This window comes from Papio anubis, chromosome X (assembly GCF_008728515.1).
Source record: "Papio anubis isolate 15944 chromosome X, Panubis1.0, whole genome shotgun sequence".
NCBI lineage: Eukaryota > Metazoa > Chordata > Mammalia > Primates > Cercopithecidae > Papio > Papio anubis.
In genome coordinates this window covers 46,069,282-46,083,894 of record NC_044996.1, presented here as the reverse complement: position 1 = coordinate 46,083,894, position 14,613 = coordinate 46,069,282, and the positions used below count along the sequence as shown (strand labels likewise).

At 40.7% G+C, this 14,613-nt stretch overlaps 1 pseudogene; it reads left to right on the top strand.

Annotated features, from left to right (window-relative positions):
- Positions 1-266: 266 nt before the first annotated feature.
- LOC101018940 lies at positions 267-9,771 on the top strand (annotated as a pseudogene).
- The last annotated feature ends 4,842 nt before the right edge of the window (positions 9,772-14,613 follow it).

Genomic DNA, 14,613 nt, shown 5'->3' with positions numbered 1-14,613 from the left:
GGAAGTCTGCTAGATGGCCCTTTGATTGACTAAACAAATTAGACTTAATGTCTTCTGGCTGGTAATGAACCCATGCCTGAATAGCAAATAGCCATGGCATTTGCATTTTAACTCAGAACTCTGAAGACACCAAGCCCAAAAGAACTGTGGAATTTCAGGTAGCATAATAGGCTAGTTAGGGAGGTATCCCTGGGCAGGATCACCTTCTGGCAGCTCTGCTAAAGATTTTACAAAACTTAGGCAGGTTACCTATTCCTATCGCATATATGATCAGCCCCATCCTCAGGGAGCTGGCTCCACTGGAGGAGAAGACTGAGGATACAGTTCACAGAAGCAGGTCCTTCTGGCCTCTGCCTATGGGGTTAGTGGGTGCAGCCAAGCGCAGGGCTCACAATCACTCAGGAGGAAGTGAGGGAGCTTGCTGAAAAAGGAAAGGAATGAGTTGCTATTGGGAAGATTTTCAATCCTTCTGAGAGAAAAACAAATCCAATCTTACTCATTTGTCTCCTGGTTCCAGCCTCCACCCTGTTTACTTTCTTGGGTCAATGACAGATTTGAGCCTTTGTATTAATACTCAGCCTTGTCGCCTTAGTTCTGGCCTCTACTTGAGCCTGCTGCTGCTGCTGCTGCCGCTGCTGCTGCTACTTAGGACCACTCTTCATCCATTAACACATCTGGTTCCCCAGTTTGCTGCAAGGAAAAATTGAGATTTTGTTGCTCAGGTTCTGCTTCCACTGCTTCCGTTCAGTGCTTACCCTCCCTGGGGCATGCAGCTCTACCCACCCACCACCCTCCCCCATGGCTTTTGCTCAAATTTAAAGCTATTTTTGGAAGCATCATTTCAGGAGCTAAAGGAACTAAAACTCAGACTTAGACCAAGCCTGAATTGATGTTGGCTGCAGTGGTCACCTGCCTGGTATGGTTTTTAACAGCATTTGGAAAAGATTTGCTGTCCAGGGAATAATAATAACTAATATTTACAAATAAATATGTGCCAGGCCCTGTGCTAAACAATTTACATGCATAAATCATTTAATCTAAAAAAAAAAAAAAAAAACTATGGCACCACTATTATCCCCATTGTACATTTTTCCAGTTCAAGATGGTAGACTGAGCACAAATATTTAAGTCTTGTCCCTCCAGAGGCCTCATTAAAATAATAGCACAGACATTTTAAAATGCATAAACCCACCACAACAAAGAGAACGGGAGGGAGGCCATCAGTGGCTGAGAAATTTAAATAAATTTCTGAAGTCAGAAAGCATCTGAGCAGTGCTAACTGATGAAGTCGAGTGGAGCAAACAATCAGTTGAAACTCTGTGTGGAAGGGCTGCAGCTAAGGAGACAGCTCGCCTACACTGCAAACCTTAGCAAGACTACAGGTACGACAGAAATAAGAGTGAGGACTGGGGCTGACAACAGGGCGATTAACTGAAGGTCTGTAAAAAGAAGAGTTGACCCCCAGTCCCTACATGGAGATGACCTGGAAGCCAAATATTTACTTGCCAGCCTAAAATCAAAGAGTTTCTTCACTACAGAAATTGAATAAAGTCTCTAGAGATAATTAGGGCAGCTAGTTGGATGTCAATGACTCAGAGTTAGGCCTTTTGTAGTTTGGTATTTAAACCCCACTCCATATCCCCTGCAAAAGATTAATATACAGATCCCCTCCCATTGTCCTTAAGCAAAATCTGCCCATTGTCAAGGTCTGCTCACATATACCCAGCTCCCAGTCAGACTCTCTATAGCCTCGTTTTAAAAGATAAACAGGAAACAAAAGAATATTAGACAATTAGACATATGAGAGAAGACTGAAACTTTAAAGAAAAATCACAATATTTAATGAAACAAGCAGAATTGATTTAGGGAACTAAAGGTACTATAAATAAAATTTCAAGTAGTATCCACAGAGAAATTTGACACCATATTACATCTGTAAAACAATAATAGAATGCAATAAAAAATAAGAACAAAGAATGCAACTGAGCTCTTTGCAAAACTTTTCAATATAAACATTTGTACATTGCTTTGATGTTTGAACCACGCAAAGGTACTACTTATTTGAAATAAATTAGTTTAATTTTTTTTTTTTTGAGACAGAGTCTCGCTTTGTCACCCAGGCTGGAGAACAATGGGGCAATCTCGGCTCACTGCAACCTCCGCCTCCTGGATTCAAGCAATTCTCCTGCCTCAGCCTCCCGAGTTACTGGAATTACAGGTGCCTGCCACCTTGCCCGGCTAATTTTTGTATTTTTAGTAGAGATGGAGTTTTGTCATGTTGGCCAGGCTGGTCTCGAACTCCTGACCTCAGGGGGTCCACCCACCTTGGCCTCCCAAAGTGCTGGGATTACAGGCACGAGCCACAGTGCCCGGGCAGTTAAATTTTTTTTAATGATGAGCTCTTGGAAATAAAATATATCATTGGCAAAATAAAAGATCATAAAAGGTGTATTAGCTTTCTATTGCTGCATAACAAATTACCATAAGCTTAGTGGCTTAAAACAACCCACATTTTTAATCTTATGATTTCTGCAGGTCCAACAGTACAAGCACAACATAGCAGGGGTTTCCTGTTTAGAGCCTCATGAGGCTGCAATCAAGGTAACCTTAAGATGTGTTCTTATCTCAAACTCAGGGTCCTTTTCCAAGCTCATTCGGGTTGTTGGCAGAATTCAATTCCTCAAAGTTGTAAGAATGAGACCCTTACAACTCAAAGGTGCCCCTCTCTGTAGGCAGTTCACAAAACAACTGTTTTCTTATTCAAGGCCAGTGAAAGAGTCACTCCAGGTTCTGTCTCTGACTCCTAGACTCCCTTTAAAAAGCTAACTGATGAGTAGGCTTCAGAAGGTCAGTAATAACAAACTTCTCCGAGCTAAAGGAGGATGTTCGAACTCATTGCAAGGAAGCTAAAAACCTTGAAAAAAGATTAGATGAATGGCTAACTAGAATAAACAGTGTAGAGAAGACCTTAAATGACCTGATGGAGCTGAAAACCATGGCACGAGAACTGTGTGATGCATGCACAAGCTTCAATAGCCAGTTCGATCAAGTGGAAGAAAGGGTATCAGTGATTGAAGATCAAATTAATGAAATAAAATGAGAAGACAAGGTTGGAGAAAAAGAGTAAAAAGAAATGAACAAAGCCTCCAAGAAATATGGGACTATGTGAAAAGACCAAATCTACATCTGACTGATGTACCTGAAAGTGATGGGGAGAAAGGAACCAAGTTGGAAAACACTCTTTGGGATATTATCTAGGAGAACTTCCCCAACCTAGCAAGGCAGGCCAACATTCAAATTCAGGAAACAGAGAGAACACCACAAAGATACTCCTTGAGAAGAGCGGCCTCAAGACACCTAATTGTCAGATTCACCAAGGTTGAAATGAAGGAAAAAATGTGAAGTGCAACCAGAGAGAAAGGTCTGGTTACCCACAAAGGGAAGCCCATCAGACTAACAGCAGATCTCTCGGCAGAAACTCTACGAGCCAGAAGAGAGTGGGGGTCAATATTCAACATTACTAAAGAAAAGAATTTTCAACCCAGAATTTCATATCCAGCCAAACTAAGCTTCATAAGTGAAGGAGAAATAAAATCCTTTACAGACAAGCAAATGCTGAGAGATTCTGTCACCACCAGGCCTGCCTTACAAGAGCTCCTGAAGGAAGCACTAAACATGGAAAGGAACAACCAGTATCAGCCACTGCAAAAACATGCCAAATTGTAAACACCATCAATGCTAGGAAGAAACTGCATCAACTAACGGGCAAAATAACCAGCTAACATCATAATGACAGGATCAAGTTCACACATAACAATATTAACCTTAAATGTAAATGGACTAAATGTCCCAATTAAAAGACACAGACTGGCAAATTGGATAGAGTCAACACCCATCAGTGTACTGTATTCAGGAGATCCATCTCACGTGCAGAGACACATATAGGCTCAAAATAAAGGGATGGAGGAAGATCTACAAAGCAAATGGAAAGCAAAAGAAAGCAGGGGTTGCAATCTTAGTCTCTGATAAAACAGACTTTAAACCAACAAAGATCAAAAAAGATGAAGAAGGGCATTACATAATGGTAAAGGGATCACTGCAACAAAAAGAGTTAATTATCCTAAATATATATGCACCCAATACAGGAGCACCCAGATTCATAAAGCAAGTTCTTAGAGACCTAAAAAGAGACTTAGACTCACACACCACACAATAATAGTGGGAAACTTTAACACTCCACTGCCAATATTAGACAAATCAATGAGACAGAAAATTAACAAGGATATTCAGGACTTGAACTCAGCTCTGGACCAAGCAGACCTAATAGACACCTACAGAACTCTCCACCCCAAATCAACAGAATATACACATTCTTCTCAGCACTGCATCACACTTAGTCTAAAACTGACTACACAATTCGAAGTAAAACACTCCTCAGCAAATGCAAAAGAACGGAAATCATAACAAACAGTGTCTCAGAACGACAGTGCAAACAAACTAGAACTCAGGATTAAGAAGCTCACTCAAAATCGCACAACTACATGGAAACTGAACAACCTGCTCCTGAATGACTACTGGGTAAATAACGAAATCAAGGCAGAAATAAAGATGCTCTTCAAAACCAATGAGAACAAAGACACAACGTACCAGAATCTCTGGGACACATTTAAAGCAGTGTGTAGAGGGAAATTTATAGCACTGAATGCCCACAGGAGAAAGCAGAAAAGATCTAAAATCGACACCCTAACATCACAACTAAAAGAACTAAGGAAGCAAGAGCAAACAAATTCAAAAGGTAGCAGAAGACAAGAAATAACTAAGATCAGAGCAGAACTGAAGGAGATAGAGACACAAAAACCCTTCAAAAAAATCAATGAATCCAGGAGCTGATTTTTTGAAAAGATCAACAAAATTGATAGACCTCTAGCAAGACTAATAAAAAAGAAAAGAGAGAAGAATCAAACAGATGGAATAAAAAATGATAAGGAGGATATCATCACCGATCCCACAGAAATACAAACTACCATCAGATAATAATATAAACACCTCTATGCAAATAAACTAGAAAATCTAGAAGAAATGGATAAGTTCCTGGACACATACACCCTCCCAAGACTAAACCAGGAAGAAGATGAATCTCTGAATAGACCAATAACAGGCTCTGAAATTGAGGCAATAATTAATAGCCTACCAACTAAAAAAAGTCCAGGACCAGATGGATTCACAGATGAATTATACCAGAGGTACAAGAAGGAGCTGGTACCATTCCTTCTGAAACGATTCTAATCAATAGAAAAAGAGGGAATCCTCCTAACTCATTTTATGAGGCAATCATCATCCTGATACCAAAACCTGGCAGAGACACAACAAAAAAAGAGAATTTTAGACCAATATCCCTGATGAACATCGATGCGAAAATCCTCGATAAAATACTGGCAAACCAAATCCAGCAGCACATCAGAAAACTTATCCACCACGATCAAGTTGGCTTCATCCCTGGGATGCAAGGCTGGTTCAACATACACAAATCAATAAACATAATCCATCGTATAAACAGAACCAAAGACAAAAACCACATGATTATCTCAATAGATGCAGAAAAGGCCTTTGACAAAATTCAGCAGCCCTTCATGCTAAAATCTTTCAATAAATTAGGTATTGATGAGATGTATCTCAAAATAATAAGAGCTGTATATGACAAACCCACAGCCAATATCATATTGAATGGGTAAAAACTGGAAACATTCCCTTTGAAAACTGGCACAAGACAGGGATGCCCTCTCTCACCACTCCATTCAACATAGTGTTGGAAGTTCTGGCCAGGGCAATCAGGCAAGAGAAAGAAATAAAGGGTATTCAATTAGGAAAAGAGGAAATCAGATTGTCCCTGTTTGCAGATGACATGATTGTATATTTAGAAAACCCCATCGTCTCAGCCCAAAATCTCCTTAAGCTGATGAGCAACTTCAGCAAAGTCTCAGGATACAAAATTAATGTGCAAAAATCACAAGCATTCCTATACACCAATAATAGACAAACAGAGGGCCAAATCATGAGTAAACTCCCACTCACAATTGCTACAAAGAGAATAAGATACCTAGGAATCCAACTTCAAAGGGATGTGAAGGACCTCTTCAAGGAGAACTACAGACCACTGCTCAACGAAATAAAAGAAGACACAAACAAATGAAAGAACATTCCATGCTCATGGATAGGAAGAATCAATACCATGAAAATGGCCATACTGCCCAAGGTAATTTATAGATTTAATGCCATCACCATCAATCTACCAATAACTTTTTTCACAGAATTGAAAAAAACTACTTTAAAGTTCATATGGAACCAAAAAAGTGCCTGCATTGCCAAGACAATCCTAAGCAAAAAGAACAAAGCTAGAGGCATCATGCTACCTGACTTCAAACTATACTACAAGTCTACAATAACCAAAACAGCATGCTACTGGTACCAAAATAGATATATAGACCAGTGGAACAGAACAGAAACCTCAGAAATAATACCACACATCTACAACCATCTGATCTTTGACAAACCTGACAAAAACAAGAAATGGAGAAAGGATTCCCTATTTAATAAATGGTGCTGGGAAAACTGGCTAGCCATATGTAGAAAGCTGAAACTGGATCCCTTCCTTACCCCTTACATAAAAATTAATTCAAGATGGATTAAAGACTTAAATAGTAGACCCAAAACCATAAAAACCCTAGAAGAAAACCTAGGCAATACCATTCAAGATATAGGCATGGGCAAGGACTTCATGACTAAAACACCAAAAGCAACAGCAACAAAAGCCAAAATAGACGAATGGGATCTAATTAAATCAAAGAGCTTCTGCACAGCAAAATAAACTACCATCAGAGTGAATAAGCAACCGACAGAATGGAAGAAAATTTTTGTAGTCTACGCATCTGACAAAGGGCTAATATCCAGAATCTACAAAGAACTTAAACAAATTTACAAGAAAAAAATATCCCATCAAAAAATGGGCAAAGGATATGAACAAACACTTCTCAAAAGGAGACATTTATGCAGCCAATAGACACATGAAAAAATGCTTATCATCACAGGTCATCAGAGAAATGCAAGTCAAAACTACAATGAGATACCATCTCACACCAGTTAGAATGGCAATCATTAAAAAGTCAGGAAACAACAAGTGCTGGAGAGGATGTGGAGAAATAGGAACACTTTTACATTGTTGGTTGGAGTGTAAACTAGTTCAACCATTGTGGAAGACAGTGTGGCGATTCCTCAAGGATCTAGAACTAGAAATAACATTTGACTCAGCCTTCCCATTACTGGATATATGCCCAAAGGATTATAAATCATGCTACTATAAAGACACATGCACATGTATGTTTATTGCGGCACTGTTCACAATAGTAAAGACTTGGAACCAACTCAAATGTCCATCAATGATAGACTGGATAAAGAAAATGTGGCACACATACACCATGGATTACTATGCAGCCATAAAAAAGGATGAGGTTATGTCCTTTGCAGGGACATGGGTGCAGCTGGAAACCATCATTCTGAGCAAACTCTCACAAGGACAGAAAACCAAACACCACATGTTCTCACCCATAGGTGAGAATTGATAAATGAGAACACTTGGACACAGGGTGGGGAACATCACACACTGGGACCTGTCATGGGGTGGGAGGAAGGAGAAGGGACAGCATTAGGAGAAATACCTAATGTAAATGATGAGTTAATGGGTGCAGCAAACCAACATGGCACATGTACACCTATGTAACAAACCTGCACGTTCTGTACATGTACTCTAGAACTTAAAGTATACAAAAAAAAAGTTCACTGATTAAGTCAGGTCTACCCAGAATAATATCCCTTTTGATTAACTAAAAATAAACTAATTTGGGATCTTAATGACACCTGCAAAATTCCTTTACTTTTGCCATATAACTTAATCATGAAAGTAACATCCCATCCTATTCACAGGTCCCATCCATACTCAAGAGGAGAGGGTTATATAGGACATGTACATGAGTCAGGAATCTTGGGGGCCATTGTAGAATTCTGCCTACTACAAAGGACTGGAAGACAAAGATGAGGAAATCCCTCACAATGGGGAAAAATAGATGAGAAATAAAGGAAAAGCAATAATGAAGAAAAATTTAGGAAGTTCAACATCTAGCATCCAATTATTAGAAATTCCAAAAAGAAGGGAGAAAATTATCAAAAAAGTAATATGATAAAATTTCTGAAAGCCGATGAAAAACGAGTTTTCTGACTGAAAAAGCCAACTGAATGTCATGCAGAGTTGTGTTTTTCAAAGCCACATTCCCAACCATATCAGGGTTCATATGCTGAATACTACGAAATGCTGATAAAAGAAATCAGATAAACCTAAACAATGGAGAGACATAACATATTCATGAATTGGAAGACTTAACGTGGTTAAAATGCCAGTTATCCCAAACTGGCTATAGATTTAATGCAACATTTGTCAAAATTCAAAGAGGTTTCTTGCAGATATAGACAAGTTTATTCTAAAATTAATATGAAAAGGCAAAGGTGTGGACAATGCCCGCATCGTTCTGAAGATCGACAATGCCTGTCTTGCTGCTGATGACTTTAGAGTCAAGGATGAGAAAGCTGGCCATGCACCAGTCCATGGAGAGTGACATCCATGGGCTCCACAAGATCATTGATGACACCAATGTCACTCAGCTGCAGCTGGAGACAGAGATCGAGGCTCTCAAGGAGGAGTTGCTCTTCATGAAGAAGAACAACGAAGAGGAAGTAAAAGGCCTACAATCCCAGATTGCCAGCTCTGGGTTGACCATGAAGGTAGATGCCCCAAATCTCAGGACCTCACCAAGATCATGGCAGACATCCAGGTCCAATATGACGAGCTGGCTTGGGAGAACCAAGAGGAGCTGGACAAGTAATGGTCTCAGCAGACTGAGGAGAGCACCACAGTGGTCACCACGCAGTCCGCTAAAGTTGGAGCTGCTGAGTTGATGCTCACGGAACTGAGACGTACAGTTCAGTCCTTGGAGACCGACCTGGACTCAATGAGAAATCTGACAGCAAGCTTGGAGAGCAGCCTGAGGGAAGTGGAGGCCTGCTATGCCCTGCAGATGGAGCAGCTCAATGGGATCCTGCTCCACCTGGAGTCAGAGCTGGCACAGACCCGGGCAGAGGGACTGCGCCAGGCCCAGGAGTACAAGGTCCTGCTGAACATCAAGGTTAAGCTGGAGGCTGAGATTGCCACCTACCGCCGCCTGCTGGAAGATGGCGAGGACTTCAATCTTGGTGATGCCCTGGACACCAGCAATTCCATGCAAACCATTCAAAAGACCACCACCCTCCGGATAGTGGATCGCAAAGTGGTGTCTGGGATATTAACCCAGCAGAAGCGGGGTACTCTTTGGGGACCCGGAGACTGATTAAAAGTTCAGAGGAAGAAAAAAGAAAGAAAAGAAAGGAAGGAAGGAAGGAAGGAAGGAAGGAAGGAAGGAAGGAAGGAAGGAAGGAAGGAAGGAATTAGAAAAGCCAAGACAATATTTGTGGAAAAAATTAAATTAGAGGAATCACACTGAATGATTTTAAGATTTATAGAAAGTTAAGTAATCAATACTGAGTGTTACTGGTGAAGAGATAGGCACATAAATCAATGAGATGGAAAAGAGAGTTCAGAAAAAGATGTACAAAAAGAGACAAAAGGCCAGGCATGGTGGCTGACGCCTGTAATCCCAGCACTTTGGGAGACTGAGGAGGGCTGATCGCCTGAGGTCAGGAGTTCAAGACCAGCTTGGCTAACATGGTGAAACCCCATCTCTACTAAAGACACAAAAATTAGCCAGGCGTAGTGGTGGGCACCTGTAATCCCAGCTACTAGGGAGACTGAGGCAGGAGAATTGCTTGAACCCGGGAGGCAGAGGTTGCAGTGAACCAAGATCATGCCACTGTACTCCAGCACCTGGGTGACAAAGTGAGACTCTGTCTCCAAAAAAAAAAAAAAAAAAAAGACAAAGATGCAAAAGCAATTCAGTGGAGAAAACACCATCTTTTCAACAAATAATACTGAAACAGTTGAACATCCACAGTTTCAAAAAAAGAACATTGACCTAAATATTATACCTTATATAAAAGTGAATTCAAAATAGATATTAGATCTAAATGCAAAACCTAAAACTATAAAACTTTTAGAAGAAGATGTAAGGGAAAAATCTTTGTGACATTGGGTTAGGCAAAGAACTTTTAGACATACCACCAAAAGCTTGATCCATAAAAAAGAAAAATTGGTAAATTGGGCTTTATAAAAATGTAAAACTTTTGCTCTGTGGCAGATACTGTTAAGAGAATAAAAAGACAAGCTGCAAATTGGGAGAAAATATTTGCAAATCACATATCTGACAAAGAACTTGTATCTAGAATATATGAAGAGGCTATTAAAACTTAGTAAGAGGCCAGGCACAGTGGCTCATGCCTGTAATTCCAACACTTTGGGAGGCCAAGAAGGATCACTTGAGGCTGCAGCCTGGGCAACACAGTGAGACTCCATCTCCCAAAAAACAATCAAACTCAATAAAACTAACGGAAACAAACCAATATTTTTAAGTGGGCAAAAAAAATTTTGAAAAGTCACTTTACAAACGAGGATACAAAAACGGCTCACAAACACATAAAATTCATCATTCAGGAAATGAGAATTAAAACTGCAAAAGTGTGCCTTTACAGAGCCACTAGTAATTGAAATAAAAAGGAATGTTAATACCAAGTTTGGCAAGGATGTAAAGCAACTGGAACTCTGATTCATTGTTGGTGGGATTCTAAAATGGTACAACCACTTTGGAAGGTACTTTGGCAGTGTCATAAAGTTCAACTTAACACCAATCATATGATACAGCTTTTTCACTCCTAGAGAGAATGGAAAACATATGTCTGCACAAAACCCTGTACACAATCTCCTTAGCAGCTTTATTCACAATTGTCAAAAAATGGAAACAATCCAAATACCCAATAAAAGTGAATAAACAAATTTTAGTAAATCCACACCATGGAGTACTACTCAGCAATAAAAGGGAATTGACTAATGATACATGAAACAACATGAATTTCGTAAATATTATGATGTGTGAAAGAAGTCAGACACAGAAGTATACATACTGCATGATTCTAATTTATAGTGACAGAAAGCAGGTCAGTGGTTGCTTAGGGATAAAGAAATGATTTACAAAGGAGCCCGAGGAAAACTTTTGGAGGTGTTGGATATGATTGTGGTGATGGTTTCACAAGTATAAACATATGTCAAAACTTATCAAATTGTACACTTTTAACACGTACAGTTTATTGTAGGTCATTTACACCTCAGTAAAGCTATTTTAAAAGATTATAAAAACTACACTAATTTAAAGAAGTCATACACAAAAAGTTACCTACATATGATTCCATTATGTGAAGTTTGAGAATGTGAAAATGTTTTAAATTATTTTAAAGTCAGAAGTAAAAATGGACTTTTAGGTCAAAGATATTTCAGCATATAATATTAATATACTTATCTTTGTACTAATGCAGTCATAAAATATACTTTGTTTAATGAAGAAAGGGTGCAGGAAGGCCAAAGTTCCTTTGGCCATGCAAATCATAATACGTTCCTCTCTGTAGTGAATTATATTGGCAAAGTTACAATAATGTAAACATGATTTATTGGCTGTCAACTTTTAGAATCAACCTATAAACAAAGCATGGGAGATGTATTCAAAGTTACAGAAGAAAATGTAAATACTATCAACCTTGACAATGTAGAAGTAATTATACATTTGACAGAAAATGTAAGTAGAAGGGGAGAAGAGGTGGAGGGAAGCATATGGACTTGATTAGCTCCATCTGATAAAAATGGGGAGTCAAGAGATGCTATCTATAGTTTATGGTATAATACATAAGATTTCATGGCCGGGCGCGGTGGCTCAAGCCTGTAATCCCAGCACTTTGGGAGGCCGAGACGGGCGGATCACGAGGTCAGGAGATCGAGACCATCCTGGCTAATACAGTGAAACCCCGTCTCTACTAAAAAATACAAAAAACTAGCTGGGCGAGGTGGCGGCGCCTGTAGTCCCAGCTACTCGGGAGGCTGAGGCAGGAGAATGGCGTGAACCCGGGAGGCGGAGCTTGCAGTGAGCTGAGATCCGGCCACTGCACTCCAGCCTGGGCGGCAGAGCGAGACTCCGTCTCAAAAAAAAAAAAAAAAAAAAAGGTTTCAGATATATTATTCAATGTTCTCAAAGTAATTAGTAGTAGAACAACAATATTACATAACTCTATTGGGGGTGTGAAGGAGGGGAAGTGGGTATGTTATTGAGTACTGCCCTCTCATCTATCATAGTAGAAATTAAATAGATAGGTATCTCAAGTTGATAAATCAAGGAAGAGAGCAGAGGCATATTATTTAGTGAACTAGAGGTCAATCGTCAGAAGAATTAAAAGAGAAAGATTAAAAATGGCAGCTTTGTGGGTCTGAAGGTGGATGGGCTGGCAGAAAGGGTTTTGCTCTTCATTATAAGTTTTTCTGTACTGTTTGATTTTTTTAACCAGGTTCATGTGTCATTTCGATTTAAAAAAAGTCATCTTCTCTCACCCCTGTTAGTCTCTACTTGAGCATCATTTGTATCCTTCATTGTTCTCATCACAATCTGTAATTATTTTAGTTATATGTGTGATGATTCAGTTAATGTCTTTTTCTCCCATTAGACTGTAAGCTCTGCAAGGACAAGAACAGAGTCTTGTCTTCACTGCCACTCTATCCCCAGTGCCTGGCATAGAATGTAGCCCAGGAACCAGGATTACACCTTGCATAGCACTCTGGGAACTTCTTATTCAAAGGCCTCTCCAAGCTTCCTCTAGGACCAACCGGCAGTTGAGATGGAAGATGTTCTGTTGTGGAAAGGCAGTGTCCTCCAAAAGGCTAAAAGCAGGGATGGCCATGAGCAGAGAAAGGCACTACAGCCAAATAGTACCCCAGAAAGTGTTCTAAACCTTCCCTGGTGAGGGCATGAGCTGGGGCAAATGAGATTATTCTTCCAGCATTGAAATCCTCTTTAAAAGAACATTAAAGAGTGCCTTCAAGTGGGCATTTTGCAGGGAGTAAAAGGAAGAGGGAATAGCAAAGGCACCTCTTAGCCCTGGGAGATATAAGCCGTTGGCATTTCCACACTAGCTAAAGAAGCTTCTCTCAGTCTGCCTGGGCTTGTACCTGCCAGCAAGTACAGGCACGTCCAGTAGATGAAGCTGATTTTTGTGGTCCTCCATGGGCAGTTCTGAAGAGGGCTCTGGAAACTGCTTGATAGCAAAGCTGAAGATTATCTTAGGGTCAGAACAAGAGAGCCTGGGGCATGGAGGAGACGAATTGGGCTGTCATATCTTCTAGAGCCACTTACATAAGAACCTTGGATATGCTGGGGTGAATGGTATGGGCAGACCTGTTTGTTTCCTGATTAAATGAGGAAAGGTGATCTGTGAGGCTGCTCCCTCCTGGCCATAGCCTCACACATGATCCCTGGAGAGTCACAGACAGGGAGATTTCGAGGTTCAGACAACCCCATCAGACCCCTTGGGCTGTCTAGAGTTTCCTGGAGAGAACATTCTTCTAATGAGGGGAACCCAAAAGAGGGAAGCATAGAAAAAAGCCAATGAGGAATTACGACGCCACCACTGGAGGATGTGGGTTAGAGTCAAGATGGGTCACAGGGAGAAGTCCTTGCTTGCAGGTCTAGAAACCTAGCACCCGTAATTGTGCCTTCCTCTTTCTAGGAAGACAACAAACTGTCTTTCAGCTTTGTCTAGCAGGTGCTAGAACCTCCCTGTGGCCAGATTCCTGGGGCCGGGTGAATTGTCAATAGGCAACTGCAGTCACTCAGAATCTTTCTAGAATGAGTAACTCAAAGACAGGGGTTTGTTTGATCCATTTTGAACTACTGCTGCATGTAGCTCAGTCTTTGGCTCTCATCGGGAGACTTCCAAGTAAACTGAAAAAAGGCAAGAGCTGCTGGGTCAACCGGCAGATTCATTCAGGTCACAGAAAGACGGGGAGTTGTAAGAGGAGAAATGAACACTGAGGCCATTTCTTTTAAGTGGGGAGGGCTTGGAGTAGAAAGCATGAAAAATGCCCCTCCTGCGCTGGGCTTACTTCTTAGGGCCTAGGGCAAAGGCAGGACATGGTGTTCCTGCTTTCACAGTGATTGAAAAAAGCTGGTGGCAGCACAGAGCTTGCTGCCGGGCAGACAGCTTGAGTGTCTTCACTACTACTGTCAGTGGTTCAAGGGCAGGTTTGCCTCAGCCCTTAGAACACAGTTCCCTGGATTCGTTGGCCCTCCCACATCTCGAGATCTGCAGTAACTACTTCACTGTGGGCAATGAGGAGTCTCTTAGTTGGACAATGTTAGTACATGCAATTGATTCAGAGCCTAACTCCCATGTCTTCCTAACTTCTAACTGGTTTCTTCCAAGTTCCTACACTTTGTCTGGCTTCCTTTTCTCTGAGTTGGTCATCAAGTACCCAAATGGAATCCGTATTCTATAAATTCTTCCCCTCTGATCTCTAGAGGCAGTAGAGTAGTGCTTAAGGGTACA